The 13,389-nt window shown below is 41.0% G+C and overlaps 1 long non-coding RNA gene across 1 annotated transcript in view; it reads left to right on the top strand.

The window, feature by feature from the left end:
• The first annotated feature begins 6,715 nt into the window (after nucleotides 1-6,715).
• Nucleotides 6,716-13,389, top strand: part of LOC143643149 (uncharacterized) — a 43,561-nt gene continuing 36,887 nt past the window's right edge. The window contains exon 1 of the long non-coding RNA XR_013156155.1: nucleotides 6,716-6,915. This is a non-coding gene — a long non-coding RNA (uncharacterized LOC143643149). The remainder of the gene's footprint in view (nucleotides 6,916-13,389) is intronic.

Below are 13,389 nucleotides of genomic sequence, written 5' to 3'. Positions count from 1 at the left end.
GAACACCCCCTGACAAGCCAGACGCAGCTACAGAAGACAGACCTTCATCCCTCAGCACCACTTAAGATTAAGAGGTAAGAACTCTCCGAGGGGAATTTAAGGCAGGCTAGAACAGGGAGAAAGAGGAAAGTGGAAGAAAAAAAACATGAAAAAGGCCTTGGACAAGGATGGTTAATCAAGGTCAGGAGAGCCTGTGCCGGGCACAGACACCCTGCCTTAGGGCTACCCACTTATGGGAAACACCCAGTAGCAGCCGACCCAGCTGGAGCTAAATGACCCCCACTTAAGTGAGTCATCTAAGGAGAAGGGTTGAGCCAACAGACCCACCCCAATGCACTGTCTACCACCAGGCACCACCCTGAAGAGAAGAGAAGGTAGAAGAAAAAGCCCCGAACAAGGTAAGGAAAAGGGAAGTAAGTAGAGCTAATCTATAAAAGCAAATGGGCCTACATTGCCTACTGCCTCTCTCCTCCCTCACCCGTCTTTGTGAGAGTACCCGTATGTCTTTTTATATGTGTTCTCAATAGATTTTCTACCTCCTTGCTCTAAAAGAAAATCATATCCGCCTCACTTTAGGGCTGCTGTTCCATTTCTTATCATTTTCTATCCTGGTCTTGGTTCACCTCCTTTCCTACCACTGTGGCTTCAGCCTCCAAGGCGCTTCCTATGGCCTCTGCTTATTGATAATAGCTAAGACCTCAGCCTCCAGCCACTTGGCCCACCAGGCTTTTGGTGCCCATGAGGTCCCCCAGACAGATGATCTATCTCAGTCAAAAAACAGCTGGGATGCTTCCTGAGCTTGACAGGGCATTACAACACCTGAGTGACTATTATCTCGGAAAGATCTTTCAGGCAAAGCCCACCAACAGAGGTAGCTTCGACAGCACAAAGTTTGCTGGGTCACTGGAGGTCAGGTGATGTGGCCCAATATCTACAGAAAGTAGGAAGGAGAGAATAGCCTGGCAGGAGTCATCAGGACATGAATAACATGTGCTTTGCACTCATCTGAGCTGGGGCCCCAATTAGGCACCAATGACTTGGGGACAGAAGGGTTTAAAGGGCCAAGAACAAGTCCCCTCCCTTGACTGTGTGTTATCAGAAAAGAGAGAGATCTTACATTCAAGACAGTTGAGACTTTATAAATCAATTATCTCATGAACAAAACTCACACGAGTGAGTGGGAGGGATGTCAACCCAGAAGTAGACCAAGTAAGTGAACCAACTAGCCCATGCTTTGGTGGCCCCTGTATCAAGATGCACATTCCTTTCTCCCATGTTAGCCTCACTTGTGGATATTTCTAATCCCCATCACCTGACCAGACACCTAAGGAGCCAAGATCACATCTTATTCGCCTTTACAGTCCCCCACTGCTTCGCACAGAGGTTTGACAAATATCAGCTACTTGGCAGAAGGCTAACATTTTATTCATCCTTCCCACCTCATACAGTTTTTGAAATGAATTCAACACAAGAACTGTGTGTTCAGTATGAAAGATGGCAAAGTAATAGAAGGCTTGACCCTTCTATTTCAAGGGAAACACTCAGCTCCATGAAATAATACAACTGACCCTTACAATGCAATGGTGTTGCTAAGGGCATAGGATGTTCAACACCCTGTTCATGCTGTTTGCACATGCAGCCCAAAGAAGACGGTAATACTACTATGGTTGTGCTCATTGTGCAGACAAGAAGGCTGAGGCATTGGGCATTAAATAATTGGCAGCTGGGGGAACCAAGACTTGAACTCAGGTCATCTGATCATTACTAAGTGTGTTTTCCTTCCACCATTCCACAACCATCTTTCTGTTTGCTAGGGCCAATCAGACCTTCTTCTTTCTGGAAGAAGGCAGTGTGACTAAGGATTTTGAAAGGAGATGCTGATTTGTGGAGAAAAAGGCAGGCTTTACTTGGTATGCAAAATGAACAAAAAAAAAAATGTTCTGGGCTTAGTAAGTCAATTAGTTGCTTTGAAACTGAGACTCTGTGTTGCAAACAGTCACACAGCTGGAAGCAACAGCCTTCCAACTCTATCCCCACTGGAAATGTATTTTGCCCTCCAGTGTCGGTTTCCTTCTCTTTGCACCTGCCCTCGAAGGTTGTCCACCCCATCAGATATGCCTGGACACCCACTAAGGGCATGCCAACTAGTCTCAGACCAGTGTGCTCAGGCTTTCTGGGGATAAGAACCATTTCCTTGACGTTGGACAAAAAGAATTATTCAATTGAAAAAATAGGAACAGGTCAGCTGCCACAATCACAAGGGAAGACTCTCTCCATGATGGAGATAACAGAACAGGAGATATAGGCAGAGGAACAGGGGCTGGCCAAAGGGAATGAGGTGAGAAACCTCTTGAGTGGATATGATATGAGTCAATATGTTGACCTGCCCAACATATTCCCTGAGGCAGGGAATCCAGAAGTGACAAATACACTAAGCCCAGGTGGGAAGACAAGAAGGACACAGATCCTAACTGCCACAGGACCAGCAACATTAAAACAGGGGACCCAGTGTGAAACAGTTCCCGCCTTGCTCCATCCCTTAATTTCTTCACTTTGCTCCTGCCTCCCCCAGGAAGTCCATGAGGCAAAGCTATTCCAAGGATAGAGTGAGACAATGCCAAAGCAGCAGCTCTGCACTCTTAAGGTGATCAGCAAAAGGTGGAGAGACAGCAATTGTGCTCTTTTCTGTTTATATTGGGATTAAATTATCATACAGCAGCATTGTTCATTAGGTAAGACTCTGAGAATGAAGCCGCACTAAAGAAGCCAGAGTGTTACAAGATTGAGCCAGACTCTGCCCCACGGAGGACCAGTGGAGAGAAGATGGGCTGGTGACATGGTTTGTGGAATGGCTGCATGTTTTGCACTTCTCCAGATCTGAAAGAGGACAGAAAATCTCACTGGGTTATTTCAAACATCAGAAGGGAACCTGATACCATTTGATTCCCTGTCATGTCATTGAACATGGGGTCCTACTTTGTTTCCCATGGATAAGACAAAGTAGCTCTCTTTGCACATACCTTTGGAGGCTTCCTGCATTGCACAGACTATGACATTGAAAAAGAAACAGTACCAAAGCAATGTGTAGGTCCAATGGTGGGGCTACAACAGATGGCATAATGAGGGTTCTCCCATTAAATGGTTTCTGGTGGACCCAGACCTATTTTAGGATACATTCCTCTTATAAGAGAAAACATGGATAATCGACTCGTCTCCTCTCTGCTTCTTTCATACCGCTTGAAAAACAATGCCCCTGGTTGTTATTACTATAATACAAGTATCCATTAGAGTCATTTCCTCCTTAAAAAAAGTTCTTTTGATAGGGAGATGCAGAGGTATGGTTTTCCTCATCGTATGCATTCTGACACCTGCATGAAAAGCCACACCTTGAGATGATGGGCTGTGAGGGGAGACAGATGAGGGTGGAAGGGCAGTGAGGAGAAAGGAACCAGCCTCACCAGCCTGAGTGAAAAAGACTGACTTCATTACCATCTTTCAGTCCCCCTGCCAGCCCGTAGGCTCCCAGAAGTTTTGCTCTAAGCCAAGTAAAAAGACCCTCTCTGTTTTCCCCTAAGGGAGAGCGCTCATTCAGTTCCCTTGTCTCTCTTGGTTTGCACGTTACCCAACAACCTTCATGGGCTGACTGCAACTACATTTCTCTTCTCATCTTCCTGCTCCCCACTTCCTTCTGGCCATGCTGTTTCCACCATGACTCCAACACCGGATGCTTTGTCACATCCCCACATCGTTGTGCAAACCTAGAGTTTTGCACAAGGTGACTCACCATTCCTACTTCCACTTACCAGACTCATCCTTTAAGCCCCAGCTCAAATGGTTCCTTTTCTGCACTGAGGCTACTTCTTCCCTCCATTAGTCTGTTCCCCATGCTGTTCTCCCAAAGGTCTGTGTCAACAGAAAATATGACTGCTGCATTTTATTTCAGTCATCCAAAAATCTGTTTCCTCCACCCACACACATGCACAAAGCCTACTGATATTACTAGCTATCATGTATTGAACACACTACATTCTGATCAGCAAATTTGATATTAATACTTCCATATCATGAATAAAAAGGCTAAAATGCATAACTAGCTAGGAATGGAGTTGAGATTCTGGCTCTGGTCTCTCACCCCACAGCTACTCTCTTCAATGTTATATTTCCTGTTACCTCTGCTCCTTTACACTGGGAGCTACTAAAAGTCAGAAATTATTAGCTTAGTTTAGTGGAAAGAAAGCAGTCTCTAAACTTCAACTAATCTGGTTTCAAAAGCTCCATCAGTGACTCTTAGAGAATCTCACTGGGTTGTACCGAACATCATGTGTGAGCGCTACTGGCTCAAGGTAATGAATAAACTCCACTTACAGTGGGTTAACCAAATAGACATTTACTCTTCTCATATAACCTGAAGAACGCTACTGGTGCTGAGATGCTCAGAAATGGCATCTGGGATCCAGCCTCTACCCTTCAACTTTGATGCCATCAGCATGTGGGCGTCTGCACTCACACTAGTCACCTTGGGGTCACAAGGTGGCTGCAGAGACTTCAGATATTGTGTGCACTTCAAGGAAAGAAGAAGGGAAGTTAGTACTGATAGGAACTGAGCTTTTTACCAGTATGGAAATGCTTTCTTGGAAACCAATTTCTGCTTTGGTCCCATTAGTCGGAATGAAGTCATACGATCACCCAAAGGTGCAAAGGAGCCTGGGAAACCAGGGAATATGATCTATTACTGAGGAGGGTGGCACACTGCTGCTCCAGACAAGGGGTCCTTTAACAAGGAAAAGGAGCCCAACAACACCTTCCAGACTCTACATTTTCTCTTCCTTTTATTTTAATTTTAACTTAGAGAGGACTAGTCTATGAAACATAGGCTAATGGCCTGAGAAATATTTTACCACCTTTTTTTACCTTTCACTTCTCAACAAATACTTTACCATACAATTATTGGCAGAAGGAGAAAAAAATACATAAAAGTCAAGAATCTAAACCTGGCTGGGAGAGGCAGGCATTGTGCAAGCCCTATCCTGCTAGTATTTATGGAAGACCTGGGAGGAAAGCTGATCGTGGACATGAAACCGCATGACTAAGTGTCATCAGCTGTGAGTGTCAGCTGCTCTTTTCACCGGATCAGAAAGAAGAAGGGCTCATGGCCCCAGCCAAGGCTGAACTTTTCACCTCTTCCCTGTAGGGAAGAACAAGAACTTAATGTGTCTGAAGAACATGATAAAAAGTGTCAAAACAAAGGCTGGAATTATCCTGAGCCAGAAATTGTAGTAGGGAAGGAAAACAACATCTTTCCTCTTTCTCTCTCTGGGTCTTAGGGACTCTACCTGCATGATAGAAGGAGCGAGGGAGGCACTGGGCTTGCATGGGTATAGAATGTCTGGAGAAGATCTCATGCCACATGTGGAATGAAATCAGTCCCTTCCGTAGGTGTCTCAGAGCCCCCCTCTTGGCATCAGTAACAAGAACGTCCACTCTCTTATCGGTTAGGTTTCATTTCCGTAGCCCTTTAATACTCATCTCATCCTCCCGGCACTCACACGTAAGGACCTACTCATTTCAGAGCTGCGTGCAAAGTTGTGGTCTCATCCATGTCTTCCTTTCATCCTTATGCTCAGGGTGAGAAAACGGAATCACAGAAGGGCACTGGATCCCAAAAGTTATGAGTTCATAAACAGAACGCTAGATGCCCTAGTGTCTTCTCATCACCCATATCCTAAAACGCACTTTCTCACACAAAAGGGAAGGCGTTAGGGAGCTAAAGGAACAGCACGTCACCCTTTTCCCCTACCCTGCCCCCACTCACACCCACCCACAGCCCACCCCACCCCCCACCATCATCAGCCCCTTCAGAGAAACTGAGGGTGGGGACTTTCTTCAAGAAGCTCACAAACCCAATTCTATAAATGGAAAGGAAAAACACACCCCACCATCAATTTCCACTGTTGTCTCTTTGAGGATGGTATTTCTTTGAGCAACTGACATAAAAAAAAAAAAATTAAAACTGGAAATCTTTTGCTCATTCAGCTTACCTTCACCAAGAGCTATAGACACCGAAGCACAGTTTTTTTGAGTAAAGCGGTATTTTTGGGGGGGAGTGGCACAATTTAGAGTGCTTCTAATTTAGCATCTAATAATAGCTCAATTAAGGCACAGAGCCCATCTGCTTCCACTTCAAGAGTTTTAAGGAACCCAAAGACTAGTTACATTTCTTTCTTCTTCTTTTTTTTTGTTTTAGCTTGTGTTAATCCTGTTTCCACCGCCCTCACAAACACCCATGCAGAACCTGTGGCACCCCTTGGGGGCAGCGGCTGCTGCTTCCCGATTGAACACTTCCCGGCCACTTCCCTGGCACCTAGCAGCAGCGTATTCAAGTACAAATCGGCGATATGTGTGTGTGACCTGGCTCCCACTCCCTGCCTTAGCAGGAGGCTCAGCAGCTCCTGCAACCACCTCCTATTCTAGCTACAAAGTTGGGGCACGCCATTCTCTTCACTCTGGATGGCTGGGTGAGAACTGATACAAAGTACTTACGCAGTGCTCGGGGTCAGCCATGGTTATTTCTGTGGTGTGGCTGCCGGTTGGAAACAACACTAAGAAGCCTCACGCTTTGTCTCCCTTTGGCTTTTGAAATCCACTACAAAAGAGGGAGAAGGAGAAGGGAAAGAGGGTGTGGGCGTGTGTTTGAGGGTAGGGACAGGAGGGATAGATAAGGAAAGGGATATTTAGCATCACAGTTGTGAAAAAAGTGTCTGTTTCCTGACCACTTTAGTCCAAATAAGTGTGTCTCTGCCTTCTCAAGCCTGCAATAGAATAGAAACAGAAAAGATCCTATCCTTGGAGAGTTTCCCAACCATGTTAAATATTTTCAAGCAAAACATGAAGGGGAGATGCATCTACTTACGAGAGGTACGTGAAGCTCCTTGCTGGACTTTCTTTCCCTTTCCATATTCTTAGAAATACCCTATTTCTGTTCAAACAAGTGATTTCCTTCCCCACTTTCCTATGAGCAGGCACCAAGAAACTAGTTTACTTGTCTTGGCAGTTGCTCCCTGCTCTACATCTTGGGGTTTCCATGACCAAAGAGGAGTCCCTGTCAGTTTCCCCCTTGTGCCCTGTCCTGGGTCCTTATGACCATAGGTAGAGGATCTAGCAATGGAATTTATCTATGGAATTATGGCTTTAAATGAAAAAAGTGAGAAGGAAGGGAGATCTGAAAATTGGGCACATTTACTGACTCTCATCTATACTAATAGTGTCTGATTATTTACCTTCATCTTTACTTACAGTGCTGGTTTAAGACCATATCAGACGCCTAACAATCTCTGATTATCAATAGTTAAGCAAGGGGCCATATCCAAAGTAGATTCCCCCAATTCATCTTCAGCCCCCATCACTATCTCAGAAAAGTATTTTTAAGCACAAAAGAAAAGAATGATGTAAGGAAGATCACATAATGCCAGGATTCTTTGGATATTCACTAAGGAAATTCAATGTGTAGATATAGAAACAGTAATAAGGTGTCTACTTTGGATATGGCCCCTTGCTCATAGAATAATGTCCTTCTATCCAGCTATTACTAAGCTTGGCAGAGTAAAGAACTAGATGCTTAAACTCAAGATTTTTTCCTAAATATCTGATTTCTCACTTGACCTCTCTGTGTCAGATAAACATAGTAACAAAATTAAATTAATTTAAAAGTTCTATGAGAAACCCTTTTGACTCTTCAAAAGAAAAGTGACCTAAAAATCAAAGGCATTATTGTTCATAGGCAAAGAGCCAGGAAATCCCATCTAGAGACATTCAGAACAATCAGATCTGATACAATTAAGTCTCAAATGATTGCAAGGGCTTGTAAATCAAATCCCAAGGCATTTGCTTGCCCTCTTGTTCCCAAGAAAAGGCAAAAGCATGAATCCAGGCTTGGCTTTTTTTTTTTTTTTTTTTAAAGGAAAGACAGAGAGAAGGAAGGAAGGAAGGAAGAAAGGGAAACATCTTTAAACATTTTCTTGTTTTATTGTATTTTGTTTTTCCGTTTTTTGTTACATGGGCTGGGGCCGGGAATCGAACCGAGGTCCTCCGGCATAGCAGGCAAGCACTTTGCCCGCTGAGCCACCGCGGCCCGCCCTCCAGGCTTGGCTTTTAACAAGAGTAATAAGTTATTATGCAATGACTTAAATGGGTAATAATTAAGATAGAAATTTCTTGTCCTTTAAAAAATAGGGTTAAATACAAAGGAGGAAAGTATTGCTAAATGCTTAAGCCGATCATATAAGTCTTAATAGACAGTATAACAATGAACATCATCCTCAAACTCATCCATATGAGAAGCCCCACAAAAGGAAAATCCCAAAGAAAGAAGAGGCCAAGGCGTTAGCTTTATTAAGATGTGCAATGGAAAAAGAAAGCTTTTTTTTTTTTTAGAAGAATGAGGATAGTAGCAGTAAACAATGGAATGAAAGCACAGGGCCAATTGGCATATGTGCACTTTTCTAACCACACACACCATATTTCATCATGACATAAAACATTGTCACAAACTACATGGAGTCATGAGCTGCAATGGGATGATACATCATCCCACAACTCTGTGTCATGCACTCCAAATTTCATGGATGTGAAAAGAGTCCCCAGTTCCCTAACATGCAACACACACACTACAATCACCTTGTTTAACTTCCTACTACAGTAAGTAGAACAATAATGAAAGGTGAAGAACAGGTGCATTCACACACAGCGGACAGTGTACTGTCAGGGAAAATTAAATTTAAATTCATCAGAAGACTGGAGCTAGCAGTTTTCACTAGCTTTATGATTTCAGGAATGACACAACTGGGAAACAAATGAAAGGACATTGGCTTTAGAACTCAAGCCTAAGGTTTAAGTCATGCATCAACCAGTCACCAACTGTGTGTCTTGTTCAAGATATCCAGTCTAACTTAGCTCAATTTCATCCTCTGAAAATGGGTAAGGAGGAAGAAAATCATATATATTTCACTTCCTTCCTGGAGAATGGAATGAGAGAATGCATGGGAATGAAATGTGAGAATGAAATGAGAGAATGCATGGGAATGCTCTTAGTAAATCTTTAAGGAGCTAAACTAATATTCACTGTTAATTTATTTAACTTCTATGAACTTGACTCTTCTCATTTATCAATTAGGGATTAAGATAAAATCACACTTCTGTATCTTCGCACGGTTTTCACAGGACTAAAATAGCTAATGTACATGGATGTGTTTGGGAAACAATAAGCGATTGCTATTATATCAAGTTAACCTTGAAATTCCCAATATCATCCTATCAAGACTCTCCAGATCCTCTCAGAGCTAAATGTCTTTCATTCCTCCTTTTGGTGCCCTTGCACCAAAGAGCCCACCTGACATATTAGCAATCCAGAAAACATTGCCATTCTCCAATATCCCATCCTTCCTCTTCCAATTTAAATAATTGTCTGCATAGATCTGCATAAGTTATGCATCAGTTGATACTGTACTTAGGCATTTGAGTTGAAAATAATCAAGCTATTATTAACACTCTTTCCTGGTTCTTTTTTTTCTTCCTATATTTCAAAAAAAATATGGTTTTCCCTTTCAGGGAAAAATATAGTTTATAATAAAAGTAAAAAGCAATACAATACAACATGGTTATGACTCCTTCCCAATTCCACAAGTTCTCATTCTCCAAAAACAAGCCTATCCTACAGAGACCAGTAGACTAGCTAAACTTTTAATCAAGGCCCCTCTTTCCCAAGTTCAAATTTAGAAAAGCCTTATTGGCTTAATTAATATCTAAAAGTATACCCAAACAGCCTATGAAAAAGAAAGAAAGAAAAAGACAATAAATGCTGTTAACATTTTGGTTAATGTGCATATCACATTCTAGAACCTATCTTTTCTCTGATGTTGAAATTATCTTTCCATCTCAAGTATGACCCCATAATAATCATTTCTAAAGAATCCATAGTTTTCATCATATGCATGTGTCAGTATAAACTTAACCATGCGTTAAATTACTTCTCATTTTTCACTCATATAAAAATGCTAAGGTAGCTAATTTAATAATAAATAGCTAAGAGAGCTGGTTACTAAAATATATGAGCATATTCCTACTATATGATGGAGCTATTCCACTTCTAGATACTCACTTGGGATAAATGAAAGCAAATGCTCCTATAAAGACATGCACACATTTTTCATAGCAGCTTTAGTCGTAGTGGGCAAAAACCATACACAATCCAACAGTCCACCAACAGGTGAATGGGTAAAAAAATTGTAGTGTGTCTGTAAAGTAGAATATGATTCGGCAATTAAAAGAAATGGACATAGGTAAAGCTTTAAATAATTGTGCTGAACAAAAAAAGCCCGACAAGAAGAAAACTTTCTGTATTATCCCATTTGTATAAAACAGTAGAAAATGTCATCTGATTTGTAGTAAGAGAAAGCACATTAATGGTTATCTGGGGGTGGGATAGAGAAAGGCAGAAAGGGGGAATTACAAAGGGGTATAAGGAAACATTTGAGGGTGATGAATATGTTAGTTTATCTTGATTGTGCTTTGGGGTATACATATGTCAAAATATCAAATTGTGCACTTTAAATATACATAGTTGATGCATGTATATATATTAGATATTTGTATTGATATATTTATATATTATATATTTTTATTTATTTATGTATGAGGCAATTGTGTCAATTAAACCTCAATAAAGCTGTTAAAAATGAAAAAAGAAACCTGCATGGAGCATTCGTGTATATGAATCTCCAAGAACTTGTGCCTCCTTAGAACCCTTTACTGTTTGGCACTATTGTAGTGGCATCTTAACACATCTCCCTGCTAACCATTTATCCTTCCTACAGGCTAGCTCTCTAACCGGAAACATCTTCCTGAAGCACAGTTCTGACCAAAATTTTAATTTCCTCCTCATTACCTAATGCACTTTTATCTAGGGATTTTCCTAACTAGACTCCTCAGTTTGTGTTCTAGTTTGCTACGTGCTGGAATGCAAATATACCAGAGATGGAATGGCTTTTTAAAAGGGAAATTTAATAAGTTTCTAGTTTACAGTTCTAAGGCCGAGAAAATGTCCCAATGAAAGCAAATCTATAGAAATGTCCAATCAAAGGCATCCAAGGAGATACCTCAGTTCAAGAAGGCCTATAAAGTTCAGGGTTTCTCTCTTAAGTGAGAAGGCACATGGCGAGCACAGTCAGGGTTACTCTCTCATCTGGAAAGGCACGTGGCGAACACAGTGTCACCTGCTAACTTTCTCTCCTGGCTTCCTGTTTCATGAAGCTTCCCGGGAGGCGTTTTCCTTCATCTCCAAAGGTCGCTGGCTAGTAGATTCTCTGCTTCTTGTGGCTATGTCATTCTCTGCTCTCTCAGAAATCTCTCACATTCTCCAAAATGTTTCATCTTTTATAGGATTCCAGTAAACTAATGAAGACCCACCCAAATGGGTGGAGGTATGTCTCCACTTAATCCAGTTTAACCACCACTTTTGATTGAGTTACATCTCCAGGGAGATGATCTAATTACAGATTCAAACATACAGTACTGAACAGGGATTAGAAGAAATGGTTGCATGTCACCACTTGCTCAATATTCAATTTCCTCATCTTGAAAATGGGATAATAACTGTAAGTTGCTATGAAAGGCAAATATTTTCACCACAATAAGACATCACTTCACATTTACTAGAATGTTATTTTAAAACATGGGAAATAAGCCTTGGTGAGGATGTAGAGAAATAGGAACCTTTGTGCATAGTTGGTGGGAATGTAAAATACTGCAGCCACTGTGAAAAGCATTTTGGCAGGTCCTCGTGAAGTATAGAATTATCATATGCCCTAGAAATCCCACTTCCTGGAATATACCCCAAAGAAATGAACACTGGTGTTCATAGAAGCATTATTCAGTTACCAAAAGATGGAAGCAACCAAGTGTCCATCAACTGATGAATGGATAAACAAAATGTGGTGTATACATACAATGAGCATTATTCAGCCATAAAAGGAATGAAGTCCTGAAACATGCAACAACATGGATACACTTAGTAATCATCCTGTTGAGCAAAATAAGTCGGACACAGAGGGACAAATATTGAACGATCTCACTTATATGAAATAATAGAATATGAAACTTCACAGTCAAAACTAGACTACAAATTATAAGGGAAGGGGTGGGGGTGGGGTATCGATGCTTACTTAAGTCATGCAGAATTTCTGTTTTGGGTGATGGAAAAATTTTGGCAATGGATGGTGTTGATGGTAGCCCAAGATTCTGAATGCAATTAACACCACTAAATTGTATATTTGAAAGTGATTAAAATAGTAAATTATATGTTAGTTGTATGTTGCTGGAATAAAAATTAAAACAGAAAGCCACAGAACTGTACAACACAGAGTAAACCTTAATGTAAGCTATGGACTACAGTTAATAGTATAATTATAATAATATTGGTTTATAAATTGTAACAAATGTAACACACTAATATAAAATGTTAATAAAAGGGAAAATTGGGTGTGTGAGGGGGTATGTGGGAATGTATAGTTTCTGTATGATTTTTCTGTAAACTTCCAATTATTCAGAAGAGAAAACCCTTCAAGATACATGAAATAACAAGAATATGCCATTTTATAGACAGAAAGTAGAGTAGAAGGTACTCATTCATCTTTGGCTTCTCCATAGTGCTTTGCAGATGATATACCGAAAATACTTGTTCAATGGGGTGAAGGAAAAAAAGACTCATAGAGGGAAAAAAATCCCTCTCCTCTGGCATAAATTGTTATTGCTTAGGTCTCATTTCTCAGCTTTCAATAAGAAAATAACTAAGGAGCTATTTCTAGTGAGGACCTGAGAATTAAACTTAAAAATCTGATATCAAAAGGTTACTTTACACAGTCTGGGATTATGACATGACATGACCACATTGTGTAGCCCTGGATAATAGGTCTGAACTTTTGGCCTCTTGAGTGCACACTATAAGCTCCACCTCTACATTTCTTACACTGATCTGGCCATTATCACTCCTGGTACTATGGATTTAACTTCTATTAATATTATAAAATTTTATATTTGACAGTCTCTTGTCTAGTTTTCTCAAAGACAGGGTTTATTTTTCTGCCTAACCATTCTGCTCTCTTAGGACAGAGGTCATGCCTCTGTGCTCCCACAGTACAGAATAGTCATTCAATAAATATTTGTTACATTGGATTGAAGTGAATTTGAAAAGTGTTCCAGGAACCTCAAGACCAATGTGTTGCTTCCTCATTGTTCTTTATTCCCAGTCCTTCCTAATTTTTAAAAATGGTATTTTGTTCAAGGAACAATTCAAGGGGTGGTAAACTACATGGGTGGATTCATACACTGCAACCTTCC

Source organism: Tamandua tetradactyla, chromosome 8 (genome assembly GCF_023851605.1).
Source record: "Tamandua tetradactyla isolate mTamTet1 chromosome 8, mTamTet1.pri, whole genome shotgun sequence".
NCBI classification, from domain to species: domain Eukaryota; kingdom Metazoa; phylum Chordata; class Mammalia; order Pilosa; family Myrmecophagidae; genus Tamandua; species Tamandua tetradactyla.
This window is presented reverse-complemented; position numbering and strand designations above follow the sequence as displayed.